The 23982-nt window shown below is 40.9% G+C and overlaps 1 protein-coding gene across 2 annotated transcripts in view; it reads right to left on the minus strand.

Moving 5' to 3' along the window:
* Positions 1–23982, minus strand: part of LDLRAD4 (low density lipoprotein receptor class A domain containing 4) — a 280454-nt gene that overhangs the window by 180408 nt on the left and 76064 nt on the right. The window contains exon 1 of one of the 2 annotated variants that reach the window (XM_035318274.1): positions 1703–1714. The exons of the other annotated variant lie outside the window; for it this stretch is intronic. The gene's annotated coding sequence lies outside the window, so the exon portion shown is untranslated. Of the gene's footprint in view, positions 1–1702; positions 1715–23982 lie in introns of those variants that run through there. 2 annotated transcript variants of the gene reach the window in all.

The following is a 23982-nucleotide window of genomic DNA, read 5'->3' on the forward strand; positions in this document are numbered from 1 at the left end:
GTGGATGGTGCACACCTTAAGCCTTCTGAGCACCCAACACCCAAATGCACCCCAGTTTTTGCAGTCACAGCTACTGAGCCTGAGCACCCAGCTACACAGTGGCAGCAGGATAAGGGTGTCACCCATTTAACTCTGCTGTGCCATGCAGGATGTGCAAGCACAGAGGAAACGCCTCAGAAGAGCGTGACTTTTTTTCCTGCAGCAGACAATACCTGTCAGCCCATGCCAACTGTGCCCATCCCTCAGAGACCTAGGGGCACCATTCCTCTGTCCATCAACAGCACCTTTGGGGAGAGGGTGCTGCACCCCTTGAGAAAAAGGTACACAGCCAAAACCAACACCTCCCAAAACCTTAATATACACATACACGCATAAAGATCCATATACTCATATCAATTTTGTGAAGAAGAAAAAAAAAAAAAAAAAAAAAAAAAAAAAAGCAGACTGCAGGAATCTAGGCCAAGCTGCACTTAAGTTTTTGAAGGCAGAAACATCTGTACTCTGATTGCTCTGGAAGGAAAATACAGAAGACAGCATCTCCCACATGAAAATGTCAAGCAGCGTACGGACACAGAATGGTGTGGTCCTCCCTTAAGACATGGCTGGGGACTGTGGAAACAGCTACCCATGGGAAGCTGAAAATTCAGTGCTTAATAGGAGGAGTCATCAAAAATGATTCCAGCTTCTGTCAAAACACTTGGTATGAATGAAAAAGCACATTTTGGCAAATGCAGAAGGGAGCACTGAAACCCTGCTAACTGCAACGGAAAATTAACTGATGCTGAAGAGACTCAAGGAGCAAGGAAGCTGCTGGAGAATAAAACGACTGCCCTTACAGCACTTGGATCTGCTGCGTGCTCCGCTGGAGAGCAAGGGGGCTCTGCCACCTCAGAGGGGTGTTGCATGCTGGGCACTTGGGCCACAACCAGAGAAAATCCTCTTCTGCTAAAGAACAAAACATGAACTTTACAATTTAATTAGCTTAGAATTGTCGTCATATTAATTGAAGGAGCACTGACGAGTTTTGTAACTTTCTGGAAGGCTGTATCAGTCAGTGCTATCGAAGTCCATGTGGTGGGAGCAGGAGTGCAAGGGACGTAGGAGAAAGGCCCACTACGACTTCACACACACTGCTACACACAGCCAGCTCTAGTTTCCCACAAATGAAACCATGCCACAAGAATTCATCTGGTTTATTTACAGCATCTTAGCAGCCCAGATTAATAAAGCTATCCAGAGAGGGCAACCACCATTTAAAGAAAGCAGGGACAGGGCCCGGGCACACAGGGCGCTCCCAGCTGTAGGCCTCCTCTAACAGAAGGAAGCTTTTGTGCTTCAGATGGCCTGTTTAGATCACATACAGCACAGATCAATCCGTTTTACCTTCAGTACCATAGAAAATAAATGAACAAACAAAAAAAGTGTGACTATATCCAGAAAGGATTCTTGTTGTAAGAAATATCCAAAGCTTCCCCTGCCGAACTCCACCATGTGTTTGAAAACTGAAAACTCCTGCAGCCTGCTGCTCCATATTCTACCAGTTTTGATTTTCACACTAAGCTACAGCAATCTGCATATGGCAATACAGATTCAGACTCCTGTTTGCCCCTGTTAAGACCAGGTCTCCCTTTTGCCCTGTACCCGGGAAAACCAGCGAGGTTAACCCGTATCATCACCATCGCCCTACGACCGAGCTCCGAACCCAATGCAACAGCCCTGAGAGCCAAACCAGTAACGTGGTTTCCAGACGCTTTGCTTTCCTGGGCATCTACTTGAATTTTATCCCCTGAATGACTCTAGGTAACAACTAGATCAATGTGGAGCCTGTATTGGAAAGTCATATCCAGGCAAAGTTTCACTCAAGTCCGTGGTGCTTTGGCCCATGCCAGGCCACATCCATTCATCTATACAACACTCCTGCACTCCTTCAGCGCATAAACACGTTTCCTTCTAAACCCCACGCTCAGTGGGGCTTAAGTAGTTGCCTCAGTAGCTCTTAGTTGCAGCAATACAACTTTACTCCAACTTTCAGCCTGGAAATGAGGAAAGGAAGAAAATTACTGTTTAGCATCTTTTTTTTATTATTATTTTCTTTTCTTTTCTTTTTTTTTTTTGGACTTGGGAGATTTGCCTTTGTTTTTTAGGATGTGTTACCTGATCTCTCTAGGCTCTGATCCCATCAGTAAAGAGGCTGCAACTTCTACCTGTGGATTAAGGAGCTACAAAACGCTTAGGTAACAGGGGTGTTTACTAATAAAATAGAAAAAGCTAAAGCAGTATTTTGATTAATATGATTTTGCACTTGAGTGAATATATCATTCTGCAAGCCCCCAAACAAACCCATTAGTGTTTTAAAATCACCCCAAAGAAACTCTTTTTACTAAGTAATAGGCCAGCAGATTTTTATTTCCAGGCAATACTAACAAGTCAGTCTCCTTTAAGACTGTCCTTCTTTAAAAAATCTGTTGGAAAACAACCCATAAAATAACACAAAATGCAAGTGGAGAACACAGTTGGGAAGCAGTATCCTCCGGTGATCAACTAAATCTCATTTTCCAGAGAACAACACGGATTCAGTTCAAATCCCTCATTACTTAACAAACAAAAGCAAAGAGGTTATTTTTTTTTTCTTGTCCTTGAAGGACAGCTTTTTACATAAACATACAGCATAAAGGCACGGGAACTAATGTTTTTATCAGTTAAATCTGAATAATTCCTCTAGTCAAGAAGTTCTCATTTAGTACTGACATAAGGAGGTGAACAGCACTTCAAATCTCTTGCTTCAGCTGTAATTCAGAAAGCATCTTATATTTTTTTACCAATATTTTTATTAACAAATGTATTTTAATATACCTTTGTCATATTATAAAACCCTTCTTGCTATGCTCATACGCCATTATTTGGATGCAACTGAAGTGCTGTAACTGTATGCAACTAAAGCAGCTTGTTAGCAAAGAACACTGACAGCACCTCCATTAACTAATTAATTGAAAGCAAAATACACTCTGAGGTTTTTGACAAAACAGCTCAAAAATTGGTATTTGCATTAAGGAAGGGCTGTTTTGTTTCCCTCAGGCAAACATCCCATTCACCTGTTCTCCTGGCACTACCCACCCCTCTAGAGAAATCTGACCTCTCAGGCCTTGTTTCCTGGTGTCCATTTAAGCACCAGGACACAATGGTTACTTTCAAATACCCTTAAGATTTATGTGTGTGGTCCTTCAAGCCTACCTGCCAGTCTTCTCCCACCCCAACCCTATGCCAACAGACACAGATTCCTATAGGAAGGACCAACACCTACGTAATTTATAGATAATAATGAAGTGTTATCCATCCACAATTTATAGATAATAATGTTAGTGTTAAACATCCACAGTTACAACCAGAAATGCTGCAATCTCACTTCAGAAGAAAATGATGATCCCTGCAAATGAACAAGCACTGTCTTCCTCAGCCACAGAGTTACAGCTTTGTATTTTCCAGAAGCAAACTTATCATCAGTCTTACCACAGAAGCAAAGAATACCTTTTTTCTTCTTCTTTTTAAACAGGTGGAAAACATAATGAAAGTCTGACTTTGTGCCTTTGATAAATTCAGCTTCCAGGATCAGGGAATGCTTTCAAACAGGGGCATCTGCCTCCTGCATCACAGCCCTATAGCTGAGCAAAAGCAGTGAACTTATTAATAAAGCATAATAAAGAGCCAAACATTTGGGCTGGAAAGATGCAAGGAAGGGAAGAGACTGTCTTCCTCTCAAAATATTCAAGAGACAGCAAAGCTCATCCAAATAAACTGCAGTTTTCTGCTGAGGAGGCAGCTGGAGCCAATAAAGCTGATGATTCTTATTCCACTATATTCCACAGCAAGACACACACCTCTTTGAAGAAAACAGAAGGGAAAGCAGGAGAAATCCCACCTGTATTAAACTACACCACATAGCTAAAGCTCTTGACAGCGCAACCCATTCCCATGCCCAAGGAACAGGCAGATGGGTGTATGTATGTTCTTTCTGCTAACAGCATTGGCAGAAAAGGGCTTCATATCAACACTTCAAATACTAAAGAGAGAAAACAGGACAAAAATAAAACAAGAAACGCTAGGATCTCAGAAGAGTTAAATATCTAGAATTTTGGATCAACAATCTGAGCATCTTATATAACACAGTTCATCATATGTTACCCAGTCAGTCATGCATCAAGAGCAGAAACTGGGTTAACTACAAAATTTCTAAGAAACCAACTGGAACCTTGATTTTAAAGCACTTCAGAATGCGCCAAATGCTTGGGTACACTGTTCAAAGTTAATTATCATCAAATTAAATATCTGCACTTCACATTATTTCCAAACGCAAAATCTTTGGGGGCTGAACACTGATCCTGCAAACAATAATCACTTTTGTAGAGGTATGCAGTAATTTCTTTCCACTGTTGATGCAAGGCAACACTCATGCAAGAAAACTTTTCTGAGGTAGGATGGTGGTCCCAGATCCCATAAGCAGAGCCAAGTCATTAGACAGGCATCCCCTGCTCAGTCAGCATGTGCAGGCTTGACTGAATTTTCCCATCTCCAGCCCAAAGATATATATGCCCCATGCCTCAGGAATCCCTCTCCTGCCCTTCTCTCCTGTCCCGTCTTCCAGAATGGGACAAACAGTAATGCCACGCTATGGTCACCGAGAGGGCGATGTCCAGCTGAACTGTGCACAGCTATCTTCCTGTAACAAAATGGAAGAATTACTCATTCTCTTCAGTCCCTCCCTCCCACCCTTCTTTTATTTTTTCTTGAAGGAGTAAGTTGTGAGCCAGTATGCATAAATAAGCCAGCAGGACCAACCCTGATTTACCTAGGCATTTTTCTGACTTTTCTCACCCCTTCTGGCTTAACACTCATGCTCTTGGCTCTGTTAGTGTTTTTCTTCATTTTTAAACAACATGCAAGAAAAACTAACTGAAGTAGCATATAAAATCTGTTCCCTAGCAAAAAACAAAAACAAAAACAAACAAACAAACCCTAGCATGTTAATTCATTACACATTTTGGAATTTGTGATAGGTCATTTTCAAGCACGTACATCTTCACAATTTTAAAACTTAATTACCAACAAAATGTCAAAGGTTTTGCTCCTGTTAAATCATGTTATACATCAAAACAGAACCATTTTATAATTCAGACTTTGTGGCAAGACTGAAGCTCTAAACTTATTTTACATACAGGAGCCCAAAAAAAGCCCTGGGCCTTTTTATTATTTATTAAAAACACACGGAACAGACGAGGAAAAACATCCAATATGCATTTGCAGACAGAACTATGTGGATTTTTAACAAATAACCAAATCAAATTTACCTTGTGGCCATAAGCAAACATCAAAAATGCCAGCTCAGAGGGCTATTTTCTTTCAGTAACACTATCACTTTGGGAAACTATTAAAATAGCACAAACTTAAAAGCAGCACTGGCAAGAACTGAATGCAGTTCAGCTCCAACTTCCAACTAGATGCCTTTTTTGCACACATATGCTTTGCCTTCCATTACTCAGCTGCATAATATAAACCACCAAACTGCACTTACAACAAATCTGATCTGACAATGCCAAGTTTTAATTGAAACACATGAAGGCAGTTGGGCAATGCACGAGCATTTCATAGGGAAGCCAGAAGAGCTCACAGCTGGATGAAGCCTCCACCCCTGTAAGGGAGAAAGGGATCAAGTTTCTTCACTTTATTTTAATCCTTTCTTCAAAAAATAGATGAATCTGCTAAATCAAAAAAGCAAACAACACCATAAATACCTTCACAGTCTGAAAAAAAAAAACACACGTTCTTTTCAAAGCCTATAAACAGTCGGATAAGTGGTGACTTCAGGAAAAGGAGTAAGTGATTTTCTAACTGTTAGTGAATAAAACTCCATACCTTCTCCCAGTTCGCAGAGGAGCCTTCTTGCAACCTCTTTATATTACAGCAACTTTCAATGATCTGTCAGCATTGTAAGAGCATCTCTGAAAATTGTTTGGTTGTGTATGCACTTATGCCTGTGCATCTTTATATAAAGCCCTGTACACATGTTGTGCCTCCAATATATGCTCTTTTAGACCACCTCATGGCATTAATGCAGATATTTTTCTGCTTCAAGAGGAAACTAACTTACACTAAAAAAAAATAACCTCAAAATAACACAATGCAGTACTTTTGCAGGTAGTTCTGCCGAGATTAATAATTCAGTTTAACCATGAAAATGAATGGAAGGGAGGCAAAGGAGGATACCTAACAAAAAATATCAAGAAGCAAACATGCTGTACACAAACTAAAATACATTAGCGGTAGCTCAGACCTAACTTCTAAAAGTCAGACTTTTCTCTGTCATTCCATTTAGCTGGATGAAAAATGCAAGACTTCACTGTTCACCCCCTGCCCCTGGAGAAAGCACACACCTCAGAGTTCAGGGTCAGCGTGCAGGGTGCCCTTCAGCCACAGCACGGTCAAAGGATGTCTGTGTATGCCTGGTTTTGGAAAGGCAAAAGGCTGGTCTGAGACAGAGGCCATTCGATCTGTCTTCCCATACTGGTTCTCAACTCCTCAGACGAGCTTGTCAGCAAAACTCTACCACTGACAAAAGTCATCCTGTCCACACACGGCTATATTAAGATTATGGATGCCAAAAAAAGTCTTGGTCCTCAACTACCATCCAAATGAATTCATTTCTGCAACCGGCTGAGTAACAGCAATAGTAAGCTTTCGGTTCTGTTTCCTTACTGAAGCTTTTATCTTCAAAACCCACAATCTACAAAGTGCACCAGGATCCAGCTTCAGCAAAAGGGCCCATATTATGTCAGTAAAATGCAAAATATTACTCCTGGACCCAGCTCTTCTCCTTGGGAATGCTGAAGATGTCAGGCAAATGCCCTCCATTCACATCATTAAAACAAACAAAGCCATTGCTGTGAAATCATTCACTGTGCAGAAACTTTATAAACCCTTCTATTATCTTTTATAGCTTAATTTGGGAACTGAGAATCTCCGGAGTGCTTTGCAGCACATTAATAAAATACACTTTGCTTTATAAAGTCTATCATTATTACTGTACTGCCTGCATCAGCTCATTGGAGTCAGACTCATTTTCTTCCCCAAAAAAATCTTCATACCAAGACTTGCTTTTTTGACTCAGTGATAAAGGCAGCGATGGTTCTTGGGGTCTCTTTCACAGGACTGCTGTTATTTCCTTTCCCTTCCAACACTTTAAAAGCCCATTACTAGTAACACTGCTGAAAAATTCACCTCAGCCCCAAGGCCTCAAGCCTCTGAGCCACTCAGATACACACTTCTTCATGCATCTTCACCAAGGCTCACCTTGGTGTGCCATGTAATCTTAGTGGCTCTGGCTCCTTCCTGCCCTGGTCTTCTCTGAAACCACTGTGCCTTGACTGTGCTCCTATTTCTCTCACCAAAATTAGGGACCTCTGAACTTTGAAGAGTGCTACTAGAAATTAAAAGAATGATACTGTAATTTTCAGCCTGGCAAACAAAGGAACATTTCATCTCATGAATGAGCTTTTAAACAAACTCCTATGTTTCATATCCTACTCTAGCTACTTAAATACTCTACAGCTTGCACCAATCTTTATCCCATACCTATATCTGAACACGATCTGGAGTCGGTTATTTGAAGTCAGACACATGCAGGCAGTGGCAGCCACACTGATACCAGCAGCTTTCACAAGCACCGCAGCATCCCTCAGGGTGCGATCCTTCCCCTCTTCTTTAATTCTCTGTACCAGCGAATGCATTAACCACATCCATAACCGGATGGCTTATTTTAGACCCTGAGGCTCTGCTTTGCCTGAAAGATACAGGTTGGCTTCTCTGGAGCTGGTGGAGCTAGCAGCACCAGCAAGGCCTTCCCCAGCACCAAGGCACATCCTACGGTGAGGTGAGAAACACAGGTGAGAATTGGTCCCTCGCTGAGCTCTACACAGCTCATGCCTGGCAGCTCCCACGGGGGTACCACCAGAGACGTGATGTTTCTGAAACCCATCCCTGAGATGTTCACCCAGACATGGAGCACAACCCACAACATGGCACCAGATGCCTGGACAAACCCTGATATGACAGCCACAACACAGAATCACACAAACACAGAATCACAGAATAGTCTAGGTTGGAGGAGACCTCCAAGATCACAGAGTCCAACCTCTGACCTAACACTAACAAGTCCTCCACTAAACCATATCCCTAAGCTCTACATCTAAACGTCTTTTAAAGACCTCCAGGGATGGTGACTCAACCACTTCCCTGGGCAGCCCATTTCAATGCCTGACAACACTTTCCATAAAGAAGTTCCTCCTAATATCCAGCCTAACCCTCCCCTGGCACAACTTTAGCCCATTCCCCCTCATCCTGTCACCAGGCACGTGGGAGAATAGACCAACCCCCACCTCGCTACAGCCTCCTTTCAGGTACCTGTAGAGTGCGATTAGGTCGCCCCTGAGCCTCCTCTTCTCCAGGCTGAACAACCCCAGCTCCCTCAGCTGCTCCTCATAAGCCTTGTTCTCCAGACCCTTCACCAGCTTCGTTGCCCTTCTCTGGACTCGCTCGAGCACCTCCATGTCCTTCTTGTAGCGAGGGGCCCAAAACTGAACTCAGTACTCAACGTACTGTGCTGCATCTTACCTCATGACAGGTAAAAAGAGAGACTGTGAGCACATGGAGGCTTGCTGCACCACTACAGGCAAATAACAATTTATTTTTTTAAATGGTGAAAAACCATTATGTAAACCTATGTTTATTCATAAAACTTATTTGAACAGAATTAACTTAATTAGTTCTTAAAAAGGCAAATAAACGATTGCTTAAGTATGGCTATGTAGATTAATACTGTCCATTAACTCTCCAGGTTTCTAACTAATTTAAATATCTATAAAATGTAACTAGAAAACCTCACAAAAATTATTCTAGAGGTACATAGCTGCAGAGAGTTTTATCCTTCATGCCTTCACAGATCCTTGCATACACAAAAGAATGCAGTTAGTTGATTTCACAATATTAAGAAACCATTTTTCACTTTTCAAAACTGCTACTAAAAACAATACACACACAATCAAGAAATATAAACAAAATGTAAAATGTTACCTTCCCAGTTTCCAAACTGGAAACCATAGATATGCTCTGATACCCTCAAATAACAGTCATATATATGAGCCTTGTGCTGCCAAAAGCACGATTAAATGTTTCATTCCCAGACTATACTCTTGAAGACACAGTACAGAGAACATCACTATGATTTTCAAATCAAGTTCCTAAAAAAGATTGTGTTGTCCTCGGTCACTCTGGGGACATGCATTAAGCTAATCTGACTGACAGGTTCTGCAGCAGCATTCAGGGCAACCCCAGTCCCGCTATTCCCAGAGTCCAGCAGCCCAGAAGCTCAGACCTGCTCATATTCACTTTTTCTTACAAGTACTCCACAACACAGCATTTTACAGATTTTTTTCCTCACATCCAAGTATAAAAATGCCTTCAGAAATGAAATATGAACGTCTGATAGTGCTTTTCCTCTTTGTACTCAACATATGGCCTCAATCCTGTTTAACAACTTCAGTCCCTGCTCTGACAGGAGAACCATGCATCTCCTTAGGGGCTTCCTCATTACATCAGTTCGATGTGGGTAAGCTAGGCGAGACAAGAAACGTTTTACTAGTATATATTAATAGCACTGGAAAGTTAAGAAGCAAAACCCAAATTCCCATCAAACGTCTAAATAAGGGAGGACTGCAGGCTTCTAAAGAGAAGTTCACCAGAGTATTTCTTTTTCACAAATGCAAAATATGCTTTTTATTAATCCCGTTATTGGAAACCGCGCAGCCATTTCCACTAAAACAAAACACATTGGAACGCAGACAGTCAGCATGGAGAACTTCAGACCCAAAGTTAAAGATATGTCAAGCGATAAGCAGCTGAAAACAGTCATACAATAGCAAATATTTACTAAAATGCAGTAGCTAGATTACACATTTGTTTTATAGTTTATACATGTGTATCATGCACACGTGTTCACTTCTCACTTTGGGAAGCATGGTGTTTAGCACAGCTTCCATGGAAAACAACTGCAAGAAATACTTCCACTAACAAATAAATTTTTCATTACTAACAAATAAATTAACTCTTAGAATATGAGTCTAAAATCTTAGATAGGTAGGTAGGTATTTACCAAGACATTGTTCTTCCATGAACACACACATCCATCCAAACATTTGGAGAGAGTATACTGGATATTTAAAGTTAAACCTGATGCATTTCTTTGTATGTATAAAATAGGTATCTGTAAGCTTCAAATCCCTGAGTTTATTCCTGTCAGTTGGACAACCGAGAAGATGGGGAGAACTTCAAATCTCAGAGGACAAGGCTTCCCCACAGATTTTTCCCACAAGAAACAACATACATGGAACGACACTAACAAACATGTTATAAGATTACACAAATGAACTTTTTAAATTCATTAATATGGTGGGAGGGTAGTTCTTTGCTCCCTGACTAACATCTTGGATGAGGCTTTTGAACACCTTTAGCAGCATTCTCAGAACACTTTAAGTAGCCATCATCAAGATGGCCATGGCTACCAACCATTTCACAGATACTGCACCTTCCACCATCACAAAGCAGGAGCAGGAAAAAAACATGCTTGGGAGCTTCTGCCTGCTTGTAAGTAGAGGCAGACATGTTGTAATGTTGCTATGGCATCAGAATGACAATAAAATTACTGCAGACACCACTAACAGGTGACAATTAATTTAAAAAAATAAAATGTTAATGGGTTTTGTTTAGAAAACTGGAGGAAAAGGGGATTCTCATGTCAAAAGAAAGGGCAAATACTTTCTTCTCAAGCTTGTCTGACATGAAATGTCAGACACAGCAAGCTCTGCTATAGCAGACAAATTCACCTGAGGACTAGGGGTGCCTGAGTGCCTGACCAGAACCAGCCACCCACAGGGACTGCCTGCCTTGTGCCACAGAGCCCACTCCAGCCACACTGGGGGAAGCAATCTGCTGGGAACGTAGTGCCAGCAGGACATGAACTAGAAGCAGAAGTACTTCTTACAGGCCTGTGATTTGCCAGACACAGGAGCTGGGAGGAAGTTGAAATGCAAAAGTTGCTTTGCCAGCCTTCTTTGCTCCTAACCCAAGGCCAAAAATAAACTTCAGCACATGGAAAAAGTCTCTCTAACTTAGTACATATATTTTTAACAAACTGATTGATCAGGCTTTTGGAGATCATAACTAAGCATTTCTTAGCAAAAGTAAGCGGGAATAAAAAAAAAAAATATTTTAAACAAATAATTTTATCAACCAGGAAAGTCATAACCCAGGTTGCAATAGCAGAGTATATTAAAACTAGTTGCTTACTGGGTTTAAATGATGCTACTACCTAAATACGACTTGCGAATTATACTGTTGTTGTTTTAAATTAAATGTCCTATGGACAGCTTTCAGGTTAGTGCTTAAGCTCCCAACATTAAGTCAGCTGCAGTTAACAGTGCAAGTTCCTTCATGTTAAGGAAGATGAAAATGTATTTCTTACAGGAGGTACAGCCTCTGGCTATCTCCAAATTATAGCAAAACTACAAATAACAACTTAAAACAAAATGTACTAGCCTATATGTTACTAAAGATCCAGTAGAGACCATGTGAAAATGCCTAAAGGAAAAATGCTTAACTAAAAATACTTGTTGAGGTGAAACAAGCAATCCTCTCTCCACATGTAAAACTACCTTCTGACAGCTCTAAAGAAGTATGAGATTTAAGAAACAGAACTCAGCTTTGAAGCATACAATCTCTTTGGGTTTGTTGAAAGCTGTTTAGATAAATTATCAAGGAATGGCTTGGGTTGGAAGGGACCTTTTAAGGTTATCTAGTTCCAACCCCCCTGCCGTGGGCAGGGATGCCACCCACCAGACCAGGCTGCGCAAAGCCCCATCCAGCCTGGCCTTGGACACCTTCAGGACTGGGGCATCCACAGCTTCTCTGGGCAGACTGTGCCAGTGCCTCACCACCCCCTGAGAAAAGAATTTCCTCCTAACCTCTCACCTAAGTCTACCCTCATTTAGTTTTAAACCATTCCCCTGTGTTCTATCACTATCTGCCCATAAATTATGGAAGAATGAGAAGCAGAGATGAAGGTAAGGCAAGAAAGGAGAGAAAGGACCAAGCCGCAATGCTTTGTAACAGGCAACTGCTAGAATACTACCAAGGAAAATGCCTTTCACCAAGGCACTACAGAACAATCCCCAGAATGAGCTACTTCCCCAAAGAGCAGTGAGCATCTGAAATAACTGTAACAAGGAATACTTTCTAACCTCATTTGCTGATAATGCTTCTGAGACAGTCTGCTGTCTCTGCATAGCAAGGAGAAATGAAATCTGTCTATAAAAAAAAAAAAGCAAACAACCCTCATTAACATACAAAAGAAACAACCTAGAAAGCAACGGTCTCTCTTACTTCTTATTCTGAGCTTAGAAACTAGTCTTTCATTGAGAAAGCAAGGGATAATACAATAGGACTTGACTTTCTCTCCGGCCCCCCAGCAGTAGCTTTTTTCTCTTGAAAGGTGTCACGGAGCCAGGGCCTCCTCTCAGCTCTAGGTCCTCCCTAGCACCCTCTGTGTGAAATGGTTTGCTCCTTTTACTCATCTTAATGGTCTCGCAGAGGTTTCTCTTCAGGTTTGGTCCAGATATCTGTTGGACAATTTTGGAAAGAATAGCTCCTTTCCTGAGCACATTAAAATTCTACCAGTTGTTCAACCCCAGCTGGGCATGACATTGCCCACTTTCCTTCTTAAAAGTGCTAAGGATTAATGATTCCCCGAGCTCTGAGCTTGTCTTTCACAAGTGGCATTGACTCCAGAAGTCCTACAGGCAGAAGTCCTGCCTCTCCAAGACAAACAGGCCACACTACTTGCTGTTTGCCCCAAGGTGTGTTTAAGTGGAGAGTTTAGGAACAAGCTGCAAAGGATTTCCTTCAGTGCCCCAGTCTTGGTGAATGTGTTGGGCTACATTTCTTGACAACCTTGCTTAGACACAGTATCAGAGCTGATAGATCTTCCTTTGTCCAAGCTGGGAAGCAATGGAGACAGCACCGCCACTTTGGTTTTAAAATTCCTTTTATGAGTCACCAAGTAACACAAATTAAAAACAAAAAGGTAAGTTACCCAGTCACTTTGAAACTAAATACAAGAAAGGCTTTTGTTTTTCAAAATTCAGTTACTTGAAGGGGGATGACATGAACACGTCATCCATTTAGGATTAACACTTTTAATGCTTTGTGTCAAAGACCAATTATATACTGTCAAAGGAAATGTAAATTGGCACAGAAAGGTTATCAAACTGGAGGAGTGTTTACTAGAATGTTACTAATTGTTTTTATGAACACTGTGAGCAATTAATTTCTAACAAATTCGCTCTGATTTAACGTAGCAATACTGTCTAAAGAAACGAGAGTCTGAAGAAAAATAAACACATTTTATTTTAATAAAGATATGAAGTGCATGAGAACCATACAGACTTTTTCAAATACGAGTTAGGTTTTGGGTTTATTTTTTAACCTCACACTGGATTTCAAGTGCTCTGTATTTCAGTGAAATTCTGCTCTCATTCAATGGGAATTTTGCTAATAACTTCACTCTGACCAGAATTTTACCTGGGGGACCCATGTTCATTTCACAATTTTATAAGTAAACCAAAGAGCGTTATGCCTTATACAATGAGAAAAGAGCTCAAGGAAATCAGCAAATCTTTGATTTTATCCATTTTTTCAAGCTTCACTTGGAAAAAAAAAGAATACATGCGTACCTAAATGCATTAAAACTTAGGGTAGTCATTCTGTATATTCATTTCAATTTCAGCCAAAGGTCAGGAGAAACTCCTTAGTTTTATTTTCACATAATCTAATGGAAATCTTTCTGAAAAGTTTGGCCAAATTTCATCTGACCATAATAAAGGTTTGCACAACTACATTACTCCGAACTCTTATTGCAAATTATGATTTCATATTCACTATGGAAACAGACTTTCAGTTCACTTGAGAAATAACTAAGTCATAAGGATTTAACTCCCCGTGCTATTCATTAAAAATAATTATTCAGTACAGAAAGGCTTGGTGCTGAGTGAGTGAACGGTCAGGCTGAAGTATTCCCTTTAGCTGTAGAACAGACATATCAGACACACCAAAGATGTGTTTCCTCACACAGCCCCCTTTATTGCTCATTTGGAAAGACTGTCTCTAGAATAAGATGAGACTTCAGACACTCATTTAGTTCCCCATTCCTATATTGGCTTTTCCAATAGGAGTGCTGATTATGAGTAGGCAATAATGATTTTGTAATGTGAACATCTGTGCAACAGAAAACAGACTGAGATCAAATTAATGGCATGTATGTCACCATTAAGCAGGTATCAAATAGTAAAGATTTTTTTTAGCAGCCATTAAACCAAATTCCTACCAAAGATATAGCCATGGAAACATCGAAAGCATTTAAAAATCCATGAGAGAGATGCTCTTCCATGCCCTTTTAAGTAAAGAAAAACATTTTAAAATGAAATAATCAAACTTCTCTTGTGCAAAGCTCTAACTGAAGTCTAAAGATAAAGGACTCAAAATTTTCTAAGTTATTGGTCTCACTGCAACAATAACTCAGCCATACTGCCCACTAGTAGCAATTAATTAATTTTAATAACAAACACTACAAGTTGTTCCACTGTTTAAAATCTTAGCCAGTGCCCTGAAGAATGCAGCTTTTCTTATTCCAATTTTTAAATGTTTGAAAATTGAATTGAACAAAAATGTCTTCAATGCTGGAGAAAATCCCAACACATAAAAATTTACTTAAGTGTTCTGTTAAACAAACCAACCAAATCTATGTGGCAGAGGAAATGTCAGCTTTTAACAAGCTACTGAATACCTACCTACTTTCCAGCAGTAGAAATATCATTTATCTCTAATAGCATGCATACAGGAAGTTTTCCCCATCACTAAACTCTGAACCAGACATCCACCGAGGATTAAAAAGCAAACATTGGAAAAAATTAATATGGTGGGCTGAAAATTCTCTATTCAGTTCTAAGAGTGCAGAAGATTTTTCCCTTTCTCCTTCTAGTGAAGAGCACGGTTATGTTAAAAAGCTTAAAATTATTTTCTACTCTTTAATAATTGAATATGAGACTACAACACACAACAGAAAGCTGAGAAAAAAAATTCAAGCATGATACAAGCCCATAGTACCCATCTCACATTTACCACTTGTGGTACAGTTAGCAGGAAGTAAAACCAGCAAAAAATTTCCATCCATCTTTTACCAAAAAAAAAAAACAAAAACAAAAAACTAAATTACCTAAAAAGACAGCACAAAAAATAGTTCCAACTGCTGTTGTAAAAAGAGATCAAAGACAGCCTGTAGAGAAGGAACATCAAAAATTGCTGGCTTCTAAGTAAGAAAGTTGACAAGAAATCATCATATCATCACAGAATGGCATAGAAAGGTCATCTAGTTCCAACCCCCCTGCCATGGGCAGGGATGCCACTCACTAGATCAGGTTGCCCAGGGCCCCATCCAACCTGACCTTGAACACCTCCAGGGATGGGGCATCCACAGCCTCTCTGGGCAGCCTGTGCCAGTGCCTCACCACCCTCTGAGTGAAGAATTTTCCTGCTAACATCTAATTCATAACTATCTCCCCTCTTTCAGTTTAAAATCTGCCCATGTAAAAAGTCACTCTATCTTTTCTTAACCCCCTTTAAGTAGTGAAAGGCCTCAGTGAGATCTCCCTGGAGCCTTCTCTTCTCCAGGCTGAACATCCCCAGCTCTCTCAGTCTTTCTTCATAGGAGAGGTGCTCCAGCCCCTCTGATCATCCTCATGGCCCTCCTCTGGACCTGCTCTAACAGCCCCACATCCTTCTTGTGCTGGGGACCCCAGATCTGGATGCAGGACTCCAAGCGAAGCCCCACCAGGGCAGAGCAGAGATGGACAATCCCCTCCCTCGCCCTGCCGGTCACCCCTCTGTTGATGCAGCCCCGGACGCAGTTGGCCTTCTGGGCTGCAAGCACACACTGCTGGCTCATGTCGAGCTTTTTGTCCATCAGAACCCCCAAGTCCTTCTCTGCAGGGCTGCTCTCAATGAGCTGTCCCATTCTGTACTCATGTCCGGGATTGCCCCAGCCCAGGTGCTGCACATTGCACGTGGCCTTGTTGAACCTCATTATGTTCACCTGGGCCCACTTCTCAAGCCTGTCCAGCTCCCTTTGGATGGCATCCCTTCCTTCTGGTATGTCAACTTCACCACTCAGCTTGGTGTCCTCTGCAAATGTGCTGAGGGTGCACTCGATCCCACCGTCTATGTTGCTGATAAAGGTATTACACAGCACCAGTCAAAAGACAGACAGACCCCTGAGGGTCTTGTCACCTGCCTCCACCTAGACACAGAGCCATTGACCACCACTCTCTGGGTGTGGCCTTCAAGCCAATTCCTCACCCACTGGATGGCCCATTCTCCAAATCCGTATCTCTACAATTTGGCAGTAAGGATGTCATATAGGAGCGTGTCAAAGGCCTTACCGAAGTCCAGGTAGATGACACTGGCTGGTCTTCCCTTGCCTACTGGTGCAGTCACATGAATCATGTAAGACCATAACAGAATAAAACAGACAAATACACAGCTACCCCACTTAGTCAGGAGAAAGGTTAATGCAATCAGCAAGAAAAATCCATCTGACTGGAAGTCATTTGATTATTCCAGTGTATTACATGTTTACATTGTGATTACTCTAATCTGATGTTTTAAAAACTCTCATCTGCTTCCTCATTTGTACATATCATTATTAATACCATCAACATTACGCTAAAAAAAGCTCTAGCTTAACTAGCTGCACAGAAGTAGTACTGAAAGCACTATAACCACATAAATTTCATTGGCATATTCCAGACTGGGGAAAAGTCCACAGTAAATAGGAAAAAATAGCAAACCTCTATTTGTTTAAAAGCTGGATTCATTGTCACAGACAACTACTATCTTTCTTGAGTAATGTTTGGTTTTGCTACAAATTAGACCCCAATTCTGAGGTTCTCAAAACAAACTCCACAAAGGAATTCCACATCAGAAGCAAAATCTTCCTTCTCAAATCCCAAATACTGCCTTAGCACTTCTTACCTGTTCTTTAAAGAAAATAAAAAGCAGTCGAAAATGCTGGCTAGGACCTGTATTTACAAAACCTGCTTATGAAGGCAATCCTAGCTGTGACTAAGGACCGGTCCCAGATGACTGGAGTATAAAACAGCAACTCTCTGAAATGACATGCCCATGTTCCCACCAGAAACCAAGGACCAGGAAAGCTTTATCCTGGTTATTGCCTTGGGAAAGATGCTGTTGTTCCCTTGTTATCAAATGTGGCTGCTGACAACCAGGAAGACTGATCTTCTAAGCAGTTAGAGAGGCTCGTGGTTCCTCAGGATTCTGCTCTCTCACCATACCACCAAATTACAGGAATGCTACAGGAATTGCTTGATAAAGAGAAGGCCTCATGCACAAAGTCTATTTCGATCAGAAAAGCTGAGAAGCAAAGAAAAAGGCAGCAGAGTATTTTTTGGTGCCATTTTCCCCTAGTTGGAAGCTCGTATCTTCTTGTCCTAACTCTTGCCTCTTCAGCCTGGGGACCAGCATGCTGGTAGCTCTCAGCACATAAAAACCTGACTCCAAACTGCACACATTATTTGCAGCTCAATAAAAAGTAATGCTGGGTCTTTGACACAATTTATATAACACCTAACATAAAAGGGTTGCTACCTTATCACAAATAAACCTGCAGCACAGAAAACTCTTACAGATTTCCCTACAACTAAGAAAATCAAAACTGTGAAGTCCAAATTCCAATTCAAACTTTTCCTGAGAACTTTAGACCTAGGGAAATTTGGGACCATACCCGGTTAAAACTAAGAAGACTTGCTAAGTAAATGACTCTTTGAGATGCAGAGATCTTGACTGATTGGGCTTGTTTCTTTGTACTTTCACAGAATTTGGTAATTTGCAACCAGTGTCTCAGCAAATACAAATGAGCAGATTCAGCCACCTTGAAACAACCAATATTTTCATATATATTAATAATACTCTAACAGTAAGCAGTAGCCTATCCTAATGGCTCCAATAGTTATTGCAGAGCTTTACAAGGCCTGATCTTATCACACAGTTCCTTCTTAACAAAGACTCCAGTAATTACAGTAGGAAAATTAACGATATATCATCCTAATATTTATCGTTGCCCACAGTTTCAATGACCTCTCTCTTTGACTTTGTAAGTAACTCAAATATTCTGTATGCTTAATTTATTATCATCATAGCATTTTTTTCAAAGAATGAGTCAAACTCTTACTCCAGAATTAAAAGCATTTTTTTCCCATCAAATCTCCTCTTGGGGCACTAACACACTGGGCAAAGTTTAGGCAAAAATCCCTCTCTCCTTCATGCAGATTTCATGACGGCAATCATAAGAAACCTTTCTTTAAGACGAAACACTAAATCTTATATAAGATGTGTTTAAATTATTTACTACCTTGTTAATTCTTTTGTTCCACGGAACAGGCATTTGCTATGACACAGAGTCTGTCATTCCCATCAACTCAGTGATTCATCTACCTTTCCTACACTTATCTTCCAACCTGTCGTTCCTAATTTTTTGTTTAACTTATCACTGTTTACGCACTGCTCTCCCTTTTCAGGTTCTGAACCAGGCTTTTTTCTTTCCGCTTTGTAAGGTCTAATGTTTGAAAAGCTGTTAAGCACCAGAATTCCTGGTACCATGACTCATTTCTGTAATGACTACCATTTGCCACAAAAGAAAACTAGTGTTACTTGTCGTGCAATTACAAAGAGTTAACTCACCCAGGTGTTAGAATATATGATTCAGGAAAACAGACAAGAGCTTTTTCACACAGGCACAGTGGTTAGACTGGAGCAGTCTCTGGTGCCCATGAGATGCTCCACTGCCTCGCTTACAGCCAGCAGAAATAACCTGTGAGGAACTGGAACAAAGAATTTTTTGGACAGATAAAGGGGACATCCTTGAAGACCCATCCATAGCAGCCAGTGAACACTACCCTCCTGGCCCTGGAATATCTACAGGTTTTGGTAGGACTGACAGGCACATAAAATTAGTTTTTTTCTTTTCTGCCTGGCTCCTGTCTTTTCAGTTAGACGATATTTTGTCCTGAAGAAGCTGTTTGGGTCACCGCAGGCAATGGAAGTGACAGCCACCACAGTAAAGACATACACACCCGAAACCCAGGCCTGAATCAAGGTGTCTGTCTACACATGAGTGAAGCAAGTTTTTATTTTATCTGCATCAATACAATTCATCAGAACAAGCTTTTTTTTCTTTCTTTTAAGCATTCACATGCAGACAAGAAGCAGCTCTCAAAAGATTAGGAAGTTAGTGCTGAACTCATCTTGACAGCTTTAAATAAGCATGAATGAACTGGTTTAATTAACCTCCTTTATACAGGCTACCAGATGTTTGTTTTGTTCAGATACTAGAGGCTCTCTATAATAAACATTCATTCTTTTTCAGAAATCTGGATTTTCCGTGACTGCTACACTTTCAGAAGACAAACAGAGGACTGTAACACCCATTTAATTTTCTTGCCTGTCCCTCTCACAGACATTGTTTGATGAACGTTAACATTCAGAAACTACTGGAATAATGAGATTTCCAGTCTCGTGTCTGTTTCCATACACTAACAAAAATAACACCACACTACTGCTCTCACTCTGCCGTTCTGTAAGGTCCCACCTTTTAGTTTTCAACTCAAAGACATCTGAAAAGCAACACCCATAGTTCTAAGTTTTCAAACCCCAAAACATTTTAAAAATATTTCCCACATGGCTATCTGGCAATCTTTTCATCCACATGGCAAATTGATGTGCAAGAGGTCAATTCCATGATGCTTCTATTCTTTTTTTTTTAAAAAAATAATAATCATAATAATAATAAATGGCAAATTGAGAATCATTTTCTGTGGAAAATCACAACTTTGAGACATACTTGCCATACAAAACCCAATGGACAAGAGAACACTACCTTAAGCTTCATTGTTTCTTAATTATGAAGTACAGATTATATATTTCTAGTTAATTGAAGACACTGCTGCAAAGTATCGCATTAAATTACCACTTATTTTACCTTATCATTTCTTACTTATCTACTTGAGCATCCATGCTTTACCAAATATTTTTAGGTCAGAATTAATTCAATGGGATTCTGTCTTCCACTGCACTCACTGGATTTATGTCTGCCCAATAAACTACTGTCACAAAACCCAGTAGATGCCCAGGGCTGAGGTCAGTCACAGAGAACTGCAGAGGAACTAAAATCTTAAGAGATTCGATTTAGAAAACATGACAGCAGTTTGCATCACTTTTTACGAGCTGCCACAAAGTCGGCGCAGGGGTGCTTTCCACACAGGTAAATGCTTCTGTATTTTCAACTAGATTGTGGATTACAAAGCAATGGAACTGGAGAAAATCACTTCTAAAGTTAAATTTCAAGATACACCTAGGAGGCCAAAGATAATTGTTGGAATCTGTGATATTTTCATTAAACATTTGGCAAGAAAATGTTAATGAATTCCCTGAACACGTTCCCTAATTTTAAAGCTACTGTAAGAGATGAGGAAGAGAAGGCCAAAAATACATTTCTGTTTCATATATTGCAGCTAACACAGACCTTAGGAGGACACAGGATTGCCCATCTGCCTCTTTGATGCTCCAGCAGAATAGGGAAATGGTTGTAGAGCTCAGGAGAGAAGGCAAAACCAAACACTTGAGGCTGTAGGATGCTCTGCAGTACAAGCAATACCTTCACAAGCCACAACATTAGCAAAGCAGTCACAGGAGATGTCTCACTATCTTTTTGTCTCCTACAATTACAAGTGAGACCCATTTTTTTTTTTTTTTTTGGCATAGAACACACAAGATGTATAAATAACAGTAACAACATTAAAAGAGCTTTGGAAGTGAGATGAACAGAGGGACAGATGTGGAGCAGGTGTCCGCTCTCTGCCTATAAAATGTTGGCTTTTCAGGCTTGCCACTGAAATAACAGAAACTTGAGGCAGAACATAAATCCTGAGAAGGTCCCCGTGCAGGTATACCAACATGAAATGTGAAATTTCAAGTGTTCTCTGTTACTAGGTAAAACCCTAGGGTCAATGATTTGCTTGGAAATTTAGGGAGCCACTTGTGGCACTCCTGCCAGAGCCTACATTTGGAGATCCTACAGCCTGTGAAGGTTTGTCGCTGCTTCTCTCACTGAGGAGTGTCTGAGATCAGGGCAGCCTACAACTACAGACACCATACCAGACACCATTCTCCCATATTCTTCCTTCCAGTGAGGACCATAAAAAAACAGCATCAAGCCCTGATTCACAGCCTCCTGAGCCCAAGATGTGCTCAGTATGAACTGTACCGATCAGAAGTTAACGAGAATTGAGCCACCCAACATCTTTATCCCAAAACTTGGCTCGATAGTGTCATGTGCCCATTAATGACCAGCCTGGTATCTGAGTTCCTCTGAACCACATGAGGTGCTTTAACTGGTGTGAGAGGACAAGTGAAGCAGCAGAATGTCCCTCATCTCCAAGTGGCATCAACTCTGCAAAGACACTCACTTCTGATGAAGTCCATGTCATAAAAACAACTGGTTTACATCATCTCTAGAGAGGATTAATTTAGGTATTACATTAAAAAACACATCTCTGGACCATCCAAAGGAGCTGGTAGTTCTATCTGCTGAAGAAACAGAGACCATCTACAACACCTATCACTCTCAAATAGTGATGCAGTTGACATGTTTCTTAACTAGCAAGAGAAAGCAGGGCAGTGAACACCACAGCGATGTCTGTGCTGATGGAACCCAGCGCCATGCAATATTGTAACGTGTTATCAGGTGCCATCTTCCATTGAAATGAAAATCCTGGGGCCTACAGTCACTGTACAATGATCCATGGATAGATTACGTGACCCTCCTAGCAATTTTATTTTATTTTTTACCTCAAGTTCCCAATAGGCCATCTCTAAATGCACAAGCACAAATCCACTTATTCTTCAGCTTTCCTCAGCCAAAATGCAGGAAGACAACCTTCAGTGCTGCTGGCTGAAGAAGTCACCACACACAGAACCCCCATAAGCTTTTGGTAGCCTGTTTCCCCTGATGAACAGATTGTCTCCTCCTCAGACTGGCATCAGGCTACCGAGGGAAAAAAGTCCTTCGCTTCTCCAGCAGCTGCTTTTCACTGTAAGCCAACAGGGGAGACTTATCAGTAAGGGAGAGAGTATTCAAAAGAAATGGATGGTACTTTATGAAACTTTGCAGTCAGAGTTGGTAAGAATCACTGACAACTTCACCAACTCTTAAACAAACCCTGCTTTTTGGCTTACAGAAGTAAGCTGTGCTCTTACACACATGGCAGAGGTGTGCTGAGACACCGGGCTCTGACGACTAAGAGCAACAATACCCTGATCAAGGAGCAGCAAAGTATTTTTCGGAGCTGAAAGCTTAAGCAGAAATGTTTCTGCAGCTCAGCAGCTTCCTGCTGACTGCCTGGCTTAGCTGAACACAAAGAGATGAATCCCAATCTTCTGCAGAAGACATCTTCCCAGATAAAACAGTTTGTCCTATCAAAGTCTGGTTGAGAGGAATATGCTCTATGCCAATGTACAAGTGGCTGTCTATAAGCTTGCAACTACAACACTGGTGAAAAGGGAAAATGCCTGATGTTAATGTAAAAGTGGCATAGAAATATGTACGATAGGCATCAGCAAGTATGCAGATTTCTTTAGTGGGAGAGTTCTTACAGGCAGCCTTAAATCTTTTTAATCATTTTAAGCCTTCCTCTACAGAAAACCTATTGCTACCAAGGGGTGATGTGATTAAGGGGCTTCCTGAAAAGTTATTTGTTAGCAGAAAAACATCACAGCCAACCTCAGACCAGCCGACTGCCTGCACCATACTGACCTCAGACACTCGCTACCACATACAGCAACACCTCAAGTATTTTTCCATCCAGCATTTCCTCCAGATATTTCTCTCTCTGCTAAGACATCAGCTGTCTGCTCCTGCAGCAAACAGCAAGGAGAGCGAACAACTGGCTTCTTCATCAAAACACCAAAAAGCTGCCAGGTAACTAAAGGCACCCGCATTTGATGTTTTCAGACGACAGTAACAAAACTGTACTTGACTGTTACCTGCTGTCAGAATTCAAGCTTACAACACCATGTACTGTCAGATACCCATTAGTTAAGCAAGTATAAAAATGTTTTGTTTTGTTTTGTTTTTTTCTTTTAATCTTGATGGTTTTTTGTTGTTGTTGTTGTTGTTGTTTTTTTGCCAAAAACATCCCTACTTCCCAGGCCAAGTCTGCTTATCATTCCTATGACACAGAAAAAAACATTAGCTAATTAGTACAAAGATTTTAAAGCTGTGAAACACTACAGGGCAGTGCAAGCTTCCTGCAGCTGGCCTTAACAGGACACTGTCACCCCAACTTGGCCAAGTTCAGTAATTTGACGTTAATTCTTCTTCCTGTATAGTCCAGCCCCAGTACCACTAATTTTCAGCTGTAATTTATCAAGAGCAGAGATTTTAGTCCCATGGGAACAAAAAGGCAACTGTGCCTAAGTAAAATAAAAACTTTACAATAAGCATAAAAATGCTGGTAACATTTAGAGCAGGAATGAGAGATGAAAATCGGGGAAAGGGAGAGGTTTTGCATCACTTGGCTGTTGTGCCCAGGTAGACCAAGATCACTGATCTCCAGGAGGGTCAGGAGGCAGCTAATTCCTAATTGCTAGCAGAAGCAGCGTTATATGCAGAGAAAAGCAGGTCTGTATGCGTGGAGGACTTACATTTGAAACCTCAATAGGCCACTTTTCCCTTTGAGAGTAACACAGCTCTTTTTT

The sequence above is a fragment of the Oxyura jamaicensis genome, chromosome 2, assembly GCF_011077185.1.
Source record: "Oxyura jamaicensis isolate SHBP4307 breed ruddy duck chromosome 2, BPBGC_Ojam_1.0, whole genome shotgun sequence".
NCBI lineage: Eukaryota > Metazoa > Chordata > Aves > Anseriformes > Anatidae > Oxyura > Oxyura jamaicensis.